The sequence below is a fragment of the Suncus etruscus genome, chromosome 1, assembly GCF_024139225.1.
Source record: "Suncus etruscus isolate mSunEtr1 chromosome 1, mSunEtr1.pri.cur, whole genome shotgun sequence".
Classification (NCBI taxonomy): domain Eukaryota; kingdom Metazoa; phylum Chordata; class Mammalia; order Eulipotyphla; family Soricidae; genus Suncus; species Suncus etruscus.
Genome location: NC_064848.1, coordinates 17,616,830 through 17,628,141, shown reverse-complemented (window position 1 = coordinate 17,628,141; position 11,312 = coordinate 17,616,830). Strand labels below are relative to the sequence as shown.

The 11,312-nt window shown below is 34.5% G+C and overlaps 1 non-coding gene across 1 annotated transcript; it reads left to right on the top strand.

The window, feature by feature from the left end:
* The first annotated feature begins 1,376 nt into the window (after nucleotides 1-1,376).
* On the top strand, nucleotides 1,377-1,483 carry LOC126025188 (U6 spliceosomal RNA). The gene has a single exon (XR_007501236.1). It is a non-coding gene; the product is annotated as a U6 spliceosomal RNA (small nuclear RNA).
* The last annotated feature ends 9,829 nt before the right edge of the window (nucleotides 1,484-11,312 follow it).

Here is an 11,312-nt window from a genome sequence, read left to right as displayed (position 1 = left end):
AATTTAGGCAATAATATTTTAAAATCTGGGTTTCTCAATAAAGCTTGTATAAACTGTCAGTTGTCAGGGATATATTGAGTAGCTATAGATATTTTTTTCAGGAAAGAACAAAGAGACAGAAGACTCAAAGCTAAACAACAAAAATGTTAATGAACAATCGTTAGAACACAATGATCAGGCAGAGTGATAGCATAGCGGTAGGGCATCTGCCTTAATAGTGGCTAATCCAGGATGAACCTGGGTTTGATCCTGGTATCTCATATGTCCCCTTTGTCAGGAGCAATTTCTGAGTGCATAGCCAGGATTAACCCCTGAGCATCACCTAGTATGGCCCCCAAACAAAACAAAATAAAATAAAACAGAACACAGGGATTGATCATTAATATTATACTTTCAAAGGTTATGCTATGAAAAAATGTTTTATTTTTTTTTTTAGTAGTGCTTGTTTACAAAGGAAGGTTTTATGTGTCACTACAATGGTGAGTACTGACACTATGAAGCCAGCATTGCTTTGATCCCTGGTGGTATGTATGACCCCTGAGTACCACCAGGAGTGATGCCTGAATGTAGAGGAAGGAGTAATCCCTGAGTACAGTCCAGTGTGGCTCCCCCATCCTTCAAATAAAGAAAGAGTTCATAGAATTAGGTTGAAGTTCTGCCCGGTATATTACAAAACATTTAGTATAGTAGTAGGAATTTAAATATAATCAGGTAATACTCCTTGGCATTACCTATATCTGAAGAATACAGAGAAAAATTTAATATTCTAAGTGAGAGAAATATACTATCAATGGCAAAGATGTATCTAAGTGACCAAGAGTTATGCTTAATATTGCCAAGTACATGGAACAAATGAAGGATTATAGCTATATAATTGGCTATTGAAGTATCATATTCCACGTAAATTATAAAATGTAGATAATGACCAAGCTGAGGGTTTGGTCATTGAGAAACTAATACCTATGTATAAAAGATCATTAGTAATGGCTAAGTTAAATGAGAAGGAGATTTTATATTATCTGCACACACATGACAATAGGTCTTGGGTTCAACACAGAAAAAGGTTTAGATTTTAATGTCTTAATTGAGTATTACATAATTGATAATAATACATAATTGAGTATTATTGACTTGGTAAATTATTTTTAAACTATGTTTTAAAGATAATGTATATTATACACATATCATAATTCAGAAGCTAAATTAAATAAAAAATGTATAATCAGGTCCTAATTTCCAATAATGTTATATAGTAATTTAGATTTAAATTACCAACTGGTTTCTAATTACAAATGACACACTTCAGGAACTGAATTGTGTATATGTTTTAAAATATGCACACCAGTGAATTAAAATTTAAAAATATATCAGAGATAGTGCTTGCTTCGGCAGCACATATACTAAAATTGGAATGATACAGAGAAGATTAGCAAGGCCCCTGCACAAAGATGACACGCAAATTCGTGTAGCGTTCCATATTTTTTTAAAAAAGAATATCAGAGATAAACTATCATTACCTTACATGTGACTAATTTTGACCCAAATGCTGGCACAAGAGTGAGGAGTAAGTCTTGAACACTGCCCAATACTCTTCTTAATAAAAATTCAAAAATCAGATTAAACTTAAAAATAACTTCCTCCATGTCCCAGAAAATGAAATCTCACTAGGTACCTGACAAAATCTCAGTATAGAACAACTTGTTAGGTGAGACTGATGTGGAGTATTTCTATTTATTCACAATTGATTCATCTGGCTACATACAAAGACAATGACCTTTAGGCTAATCAGAAAGTATTTTAAGCATGTTTGGAGAAGACAGAATTGTAGTGAATGCAAAATAAAGAGTGAGATTAGAAATTGCATCATCCTAAAATTTTTATCACAAAATATGGCAAACAAGGAGACCAGCGATAGTAGAAAAGTTAGGGTGAATGTCTACCATGCCAAATAATGGTTGCACACGATTCCTCAGAACATTGATGACACATCCCTGAGGCCCACTGATACCACTGGATGAGCCTGAAAAGCTCCTGAGGATATATTATGAGATGCTCATTGAGTGTGGCCTCGGTAGTCCTTTGTACCACAGGGTTGAGAAGCATCTCTGCCTGGCATAGTATGAACCCAAAGACCTGGATGGCTGAGATTTATAGAGAGTACCTGAACACTGGGAAATGAAAAGTAATCATGATGATGCTAACAATAGCATTATTATCAGTGTAAACGAAGAATATCTACTTTTTTGTTGTTAAATATCCTTAAAATAATGACATTCTACTGAGATGTAACATTCAACCTTGAGATAACTGTGAGGGCCAAACTCAGTTTTTTGTAACTGAGTTTATCTTCACAGAGTCAGGAATTATTACAGGTAAAGAATAGTAGATGTACAGATTACAACACCGGAAAAAATAAAAATAAACTACTTTAAGAAAAGGAATCTTGTCCTGTTGAAGAGTAGGAACTCTTCAATTGCATTCTTCAACTTCAACAACCTACACAGTATCTGTACCATGTCCTGGTCTAGGAAGATAGAATGGTCATTTTTCAACCTCTTTAAATTTTTGGACCTGTATATATTCATGGACTTTAGTGGATGATCATGGTGTTAGAGGTTTTCTTACTTTTCCAGATATATTACAAGATGATTAATGTTTGTAGACATTAGAATTTATTCAACACAAGCTCTCCAATCAAACTTGGAATAACCTCTGCTGGGATTAATGATATAAGGAACTTTGTTCTGGACAGTTGGAGGCAAATTCTTCCAGAAGTACCATACTAATTCACAGTGCTAGAAAACACACTTCTCTCAGTATACATTAAACCATATGCCTTATATGGTCTGTTTTATGGTGTTAATTCCAGCAATAAGGACTTGGATTAACCATATTGGCCTGGGACAATGGCCACACATCTATATGTTGATATAAACCTATGTAAATATATGTACAGATATTCACATATATGAAAAACTACATGTAACTTACTATTTACCATGATAGTAAATTATTTTCCAGGTCAATTGTAGATGCATAATTTCTACTAAATTTAATGGAATTGGTAAAAAGAGGTGACAAGACAGCATTATTTAAGAATTATAAAATAATGGACTCTTTAGCAAGGATAATGCACCTCATAAAAAATAAAACCCATTAAATTATCTGTCTATGAAAAAAGTATCAAACCATAAAAACCTGATCCTAGAAGACATCAGTCAGGATTAAAGGTCCTAAAATGGGGATTGAAATATTAATAATCATGCAAATACATAATTTTGCATGGGTTAGGATTTGATATATGGATAGATTAAAATACATTTAGTAATTTTCCCCAAGTACCACAGTCACTGATAAAACCAAGTTGAAACTGAGCTCTAGCTAATTGTGCTTTTGTCATAAAAAGGAGTGACCTGGGCCCGGAGAGGTAGCACAGCGGCGTTTGCCTTGTTAGCAGCTGATCCAGGACCAAAGGTGGTTGGTTCGAATCCAGGTGTCCCATATTGTCCCCCGTGCCTGCCAGGAGCTATTTCTTAGCAGACAGCCAGGAGTAACCCCTGAGCACCGCCGGGTGTGACCCAAAAACCAAAAAAAAAAACAAAAACAAAACAAAGGAGTGACCTACAATTTTCATTACCTAAAGCCTGACACAGGTGGCACTATGTAGTATGTAATATGTAGTATGACTATTGCTCACTTATAGCAATAAGAGGCTGTTTAAAGAGGCAACTGTTTGTTCCTAATTTTATTTTGTGCACAAAATAAAGTTTGCATAAAGATTGATCCTTGAAAATATCAATGCTATATAATTTAGTATTACCATATTTTCCGGCGTATAAGATGACTTTTGAAACAAAAATATGTCAACCGAAAATAGGGGGTTGCCTTATATGCCGAGTATATCCCGAAAAATGTTCCAATATGCCACTAAACGAAAATTGTCTGAATATTGCCACAAAACGAATTTTCCAACTCGATTCTGCACCAATCACTGCCAGGCTGCTCGGTCCAAGCAGGCTTTTGATGCATGCAAATTAGACAATGTTCTGGACCCGAATCTACACTGTAAAAAGCCTGCTCAGATTGGCCAGAGTCAGAGTGGAAGTCTATGACAGTAGAACCTTTGAACCTTTGCTTGTTGTGATTGGCTCACTCTGGTACATTAGCACAGGAACACATGTAGCACAGGAATGTTCTGTCTGATACAGCGAATATAGGTCTAAACCTATGTTTTAACTGCAAAATTAGGGGGTCGTCTTATATGCCCAGTGCCGGCAAATACTGTATGTACTTTTGGGCAACACATATGTTGACTCCCTTAGAATTACTCCTCCTCATAGAAATAAACCTTAAATTAACAAGACAACTTTTTAAAAAAACATTCATTGCCCTCCTCCCAAATTTTTTTTTGGGGGGGCACACCAGGTGATTGATGCTCAGAGGTTACTCTTGGCTATGCGTTCAGAAATTGTTCCTGGTTTGGGGGACCATGTGGGATGCAGGGGGATCGAACCACAGTCCTAGGTTAGCGTGTGCAAGGCAAACGCCCTATTGCTTGTGCCAACTCTCAGGCCCCAGACCCCAAATTTTGTAAATTAGTTGTGCGTGATACCGCCCCCCCCCATCAGCTTTAAAAGAGCTATCTGCGGCTCCTGAACCCTGGCCTAAGCATTATGTCTTAGTAGCATATGTAGTCAAAAGGGAAGTGGATAAATAGGATATTTTGTCAAGACATTGTCCTATTGAGCTCTGTATATGGAGTCTAATATGATAGAGGAACAAATTGCGAGGTTATGGCGTCCAGCTTATATCTCCAAGGATCATTGTGGATAGAGAAGTTGAAGAATTATTTTATACATAAAATATTTAAGGCACTTAGACATACTGATAGTGAGCATTGTTTCTGTGGATAAAAACATTAGAACATTATTATAGGTCATTATAGTGAAAAGTTGATTGGGCATCTGTTCATTCTAAACAGCTAATTCTCTTGTTGCAGCTTTCTTTGTAGTATTAAAAGAGAGTCCAGACTTTATGTTTCTCCTCTTCAAGTTGATGTTTCCTTTTCCTCACTATAACCTAGCAACTATGATGTTCAGAGTATCTACCATTTAGACCTTGTGTTTCTTTGTGGAGTTATTCTAACTACCACATATAAGTGGTATCATTCTGTATTTATCCTTCTTCTGGTACACTTTATATAAAATAATATTTTCTAGTTCTATCCATGTTGTTGCAAATTGCATGATTTCTTACTACTATATAGTTTACTTACATGATTTCTTACTGCTATGTATTGATTTCTTACATCATTTCTTACTGCTATGTAGTTTTCCATTGTGAATATGTACCATATCTTCATGATTCACTCATCTGTTGTTGGAAATCTCAGTTGAATCCAAGTCTTAGCTATTGTACTGAGTGCTGCTATGAATAGAGGTGTGCATACATACTTTTGGATTAATTTTTCTATACTGGGGATAGATACCCAACAGAGGGATTGCTGAATCATATGGTGGCTCAATATGAGTTTTCTGAGAGCCATACTGATTTTCATAGGAGTTGTAGTAGGCAGCATTCCCACCAGAAGTGAATTAGTGTTCCTTTCTTAACACATACCCTCCAACATAGATTGTCCCCATTGTTTTTGATATGTACCATCCTCACTAGTGTAAGATGGTACCTCATTGTTGTCTTGATATGTTTTTTTCTAATAATAAGTGATGATAAACATGTATTCATGTCTCTTTTGACCACCAGTAGTGAATGAAAGTTCCTTTCTTATCAAATCCCCTCCAACAGAGATTTTTTTCCATTATTTTTGATGTGTGCCATCCTCACTGGTATAAGATGGTATCTTATTGTTGTCTTGATTTGGATTTCCCTAAAGTTAAGTGATGATATGTTTCATGTGTCTGTGGCCATCCGTTGGTCTTCTTCAGAAATATGTTCATTTCTTCTCCCCACTTTTTGATAGCTTTTTTTTAATTTTTGTGGAGCAAAACTTTATGAGAATTTTGTATATATTAGATATCAAACCTTTATCTAATGTTTTCAGTGAAAAGTTTTTTTTTCCCAATGAGGTAGCTGGTTTTCTTCTGTTTTAGTTCGTGTTTCTTTTGCATACTGAAACTTTTTAGTTTAAAGTAGTCCCATTTATTTAGGTCTGATGCTATGGCTCTTGCCATTGGCATTCTATTATCAAAGTTTTTTAGTTTTTTAAGGTATGTGTTGGAGCGTTCTTTTTTTTTTTTTTTTTTTGGTTTTTTTGGGCCACACCCATTTGATGCTCAGGAGTTACTCCTGGCTAAGCGCTCAGAAGCCAGGTGATCGAATCGTGGTCCTTCATTGGCTAGTGCTTGCAAGGCAGACACCTTACCTCTAGTGCCACCTCACAGGCTCCAGTGTTCTTAATGAACTTTATAGTTTTGGGTCTGATTTCAAGATCTTTAATCCAGGGGCTGGAGAGATAGCTTGGAGATAAGGCATTTTCCTTTCATGCAGAAGGTCATTGATTCGAATAACGGTATCCCATGTGGTCCCCAAGCCTGCCAGGAGCAACCCCTGAGCACTGCCAGGTGTGACCCCCCAAGAAACAAAACAAAACAAAAAAGATCTTTAATTCATTTTGAGTTGACTTTTGTGTAAGATGTGATATATGGATCAATCTTTAATTTCTTACAGGTGGTTATCCAGTTGTTCCAACACCATTTGTTGAAGGGACTGTCTTTGTTCCATTTCCCTTTCTTGGCTCCTTTGTCAAATATTAATTGATTATATATTTGAGGGCATGTCAATGGATATTCTATTCTGATCCTTTGGTCTAAAAATCTTTGTTCCAGTATCATGCTCTTTTGATCACTATGGCTCTGTAGTAAAGCTTCAAGTTACGTAAAGAGATGCCACCTAGTTTCTTTGTAATTGTTGTTGCTTGTTTTTTTATTTCCTTTTCCTTTTTTTCCTTGTGCTTTGATTCGTCTTTATTTCAGGACCATGGTTAGTATTTGGTTGTTGTCTTTATTGCTGTGGTGCTTTGGGGGGTTTTATTGGGGGGAGGGTCTGATTTTTTTGTATTATTTTTATGTTTTTCTTCCTTTTTCTCTTTTTTTTAAAAAACTGATTTTTATAGTCTTTAGAAGGACTCCTCCTGTTTTTTGCTTGTTTGAATTTTTGCTCCCCACTTTTTCTCTTTTCTTTTTTCTTACATTCAAACAAAACCACATAACTTGAATCATTTATTCTGCCTCAAAAATTTAGGAGGAAATAATGGAGGGCACCAAGACCAGTCATATGAACATTGAGTAGAAATAAAAAATGATCAGACTTAAACACCAAATACAAAGTCAACTACAACAAAATCGATTACCAGTCTACAATAATCTATACACAGAAGGGAACACTTATACTAGCAGCCCCTGGGGGCAAAGGAGGGACAATATGGGATGCATGCTGGGAAAAGGAGTGGAGGGAGGACAACATTGGTGGTGGGAATGGCCCTGATTCAATGTCACTATGTACCTAAAATACTACTGTGAAAGATTTGTAATTCACTTTGGTCAAAGTAAAAATTATTAGTAAAAAAAAAAAAGAAAATAGGTGTCTCTAAGCAAAAAAAAAAAGTATTATGAATGTTTCAAATGAATCTTCTATTCTTCAAAATTAGAATAGGCATTATCGTTATCATTTGTTAGTGAAAAACCTTATTTATTATTTATGTTTTTAAAACTTTATATTTTTGAGTTATCATAATCACTTATAGTAATATTTATATGTGCATATGAAATATTATACTTTTCTATGAAAGAATGTATTTATATGTAAATATATACATACATAATATAAATACTCTTGCACCCACACATATATCAAATATACATTATCCATTATCTTTCAGATAGCTTTTTTTAGAGACAGAATAAAAATCTTTTGAAAAAGCAAAAAATAGATGTGCTTTAGAAATTTTATTTAGGGGCCAGAGTGACACTGCAATAGATAGCGTGTTTTCTTTGCATTTGACTGGCGTGGGTTCTATCACCATCATTCTATATGGTTCCCCCAATTCACCCAGAGTAATTCTTGAGTAAAAGAGCCAAGATTAACTCATGAGTATTTCCTCCCAAACAAATCAAAATAGATGTATTACTTTTCACAATGGTTGGTTCTTTGGGAAAGTTTCAGATAAGTGCGTGGAATTCACCACCATACTCTTTATCACTACTACTTTTTGTGAGATAGTTTGATTATTATTTGATAAGCTGATAAATGTGTTATGTCATATAATCACCCAAACCTTTTTGTCAAATAATGTCTCTTGATACTAAGGCAGAAAATTGTGAGTACAATTTTGAGTGTGAACAGTTCCACTTTCTGGAGCTTGGAAGAAGTTTGAATTTAGTAATACAGATATTAAAAGTTATGTTTCTGCACCAGATGTAAAAAGAAGAGAAAGTTATAACAAAAAAACTTTTATTGTTAAAACAAAGGGCAACTTTTGAGAGGCTGTATGTAAGAAAGAAAAAATTAGACCATCTACATGTCAGAACTAAATGTTAGGTTTTGAGAAAGGGAAGTAAAATAGTTATACTCTTTTATAACTCAATAAGTAATTTTGAGGCCACAATAGTCAAATTTAAATATAAGTGAATGCGATAAATACTCCGTAGCAAAGAAAAAAGATTATAAAATTGGCAACAAGTTTTTTTTATTGCAATTTATTAAATTTGAAGAAAAAGTACCCTGCCCTACATAGAAAGGCAGCAAGGTAATATTAATTATAGCAATTTACAAAGAAAGGCAGTTAGAAGAATAAATTACAAGTCAACTTTTGATCATGATTACAGTAGGGAGCTGGAATGAAATAAGCTGACAGCCCCAGATGCTCAACAAATTGGAAACAATTGAAAATATTGAATGAAACATATAAATAATGCACCATTTGTGGAAAGCCCATTAAAATTAACTGAGAAGCTGGAATGTAAGTAGATAAAAATACTATTCATGTGGGAATACAGATATAAAAACAGGAAGTGGGTAGAAGAGGAAAAGAGCTCCAAAGATAAGGGATGATATCATAATATAGGTTCACTGCATATCTTGATATTGGATTTTAGTGATATATTTATAACCTTCAATCTATGGAATGCAGGAAGATAGAGAAGGAGCACTAGAAGAAGGGAAAAAGAGAGGAATCAAGACTGTATGGAGAGAGGAAGTGAGAAAAAGAGAAATTACCTTGAATTATACAAATAAATAAAACTCACAGAAATGCATAGAGTGTGTCTAAAAGAACAGAATGGAGCCAGCAAGGTAGTGCCTTGCATGTGGAAAAACTGGATTTGATCCCTAGATAATGGTGCCCTAGCAGGAGGAATGACCCATGACTTAGAGTCAGGAGTCAGCTCTGAGCATATTCACTTAAATCCCAATTTCTCTCCCCCCACCACCCACCAAAAGAACTGTTCATATCAGAGATTGGTTTACTAGAATCCTGATAGATAACTTCCTGGGAATACAGATACATATAATTTTAAAGATATAATCATGAAATATTAAAAGAATTGTAAAAGTGGCAGTGAATTATTTAGAAACAGTGTCCCTGTATGCATGATACAATATTCAGTTGAGTGTTAAAATGTATACTCTGAGGAAAGTCTGGCATAGCTTTATGTGAGTTGCATTTTCTCCAATAATGCTGGAATGCAATTTAAAACTCGTGAATTCCTTCATCTGCTTTTCCTGTCTCCTTGTAGAACTCTCTTTGATTTCAAAGGGAGTTTTATTCCTAGAATGAGAAATAGGTGGTGGAAGTTAATTCTTCTTGGCTATGGTTTAAAACAGGGTTTTTCAATTTTCAGATAAAAATTCTACCTTTGGGTTGCAGAATTGTTCAGTTTTCCTCAAGCTAAATCCATTTAAAAGCCTCCTATAATTCCTGACTGCATCTTCAGATTACCTGTGTGCAGATGCATTTTAGAGATGAAATGATAAAGGAAACTAGAAAGGAGAAGAGTTTGGAGATAACAGAATTCCTCCTCTGAAAAATAAAAGTGGAACTATCATATTAATATCTTTCGGTTCAGAGCTAAAATCTTACAGATCTACCACTGGATGCTAATGATTTATTTACTAGGAAAACAATATTTTGTCTCTAGGTTAATTTATCACACTTATTTTTAAAGGAATATTTTCCCTGTCCTTGGAGTCCTAAATTATTTCAAGTCTACAAATATTTATTGGAAACTCTTGGCTTGACTTTGTGGTTTGTATTCACGGAATGCCAAGATTATCAAGTAGCCTCTGACCTGCAGAAACTTCTAAACTGATATGGAAAAAAGACAAATACATGTTTTCTTTGAAAAGAAAAATGTAATAAAACAAGAGATTAAAAAAATGTCTAAGTATTCAAAGTATACATTATTTACAGTAAATATTCCTTGTATAAGACTAAATATGATTAACTATACAAATAGTTACATATAAGACAAATGACACTTGGCATTGACCCTCATTCAGTCGGTTGAAAAACGAATCTTGTATAATACCAATTCTAACAATATTTTATTTAAAATTTTATTAAGTGTATAAATAACATTATCTTTGTGGATAAAGGGGTCATAGAATGACAAAGTTATACAAACTCCTGTCTCAAGAATATCTTTTTTTCTTTTTTCCCCATAAAGTAATTTGCTTGGTACTAAATAAAATTGAGGAAGCTTGACAGTAAGAGGTCATTTGCAATTCTTTTCATTCTTAATGTTCTTTCAGAAGGGAGAAAGAAGGTTTGGAAATGATAGAATCACAGCAGTGAACATTAATTGTACTACCATGGGTCCTGTCCTGTTCTCTCCATTTTGTGTTTCTTAGTATTGATCATAAATTAGGAACTGTCAATACCAATATTGATAGAAGTAGTTGTCAAGAGAGAGTTGATTTTCTTCTCCTGGAAAAAGAAAACAGTGGTAAAAAGTTCACTCCATTGAAAAGTTACATGTTGATTATAGCTATTAACATATCAGTTTAGCTGCAGTACTTGAGGATGAGAATAATATAGATAAGAAAGTCATTTAAAAGACATGGCTGGACAGATAATTAAAGCTGTCTGTTTATATATCTTCAGGTTCTGATAACTCAGGAGTTAGATACCAACAGGTCAGTCTCATTTAGCCACATGCTGTTGATAATGAGATGTCTTCTCATCACTTCTATCTCCTCCATAATGTTAGGCATGTCTATTGAGATTTTAATGACAAAGAGATCAAACCCTATATCACAATAGCCATTGAGTGAAATTAATGCAGTGGGTGAATGCTCCT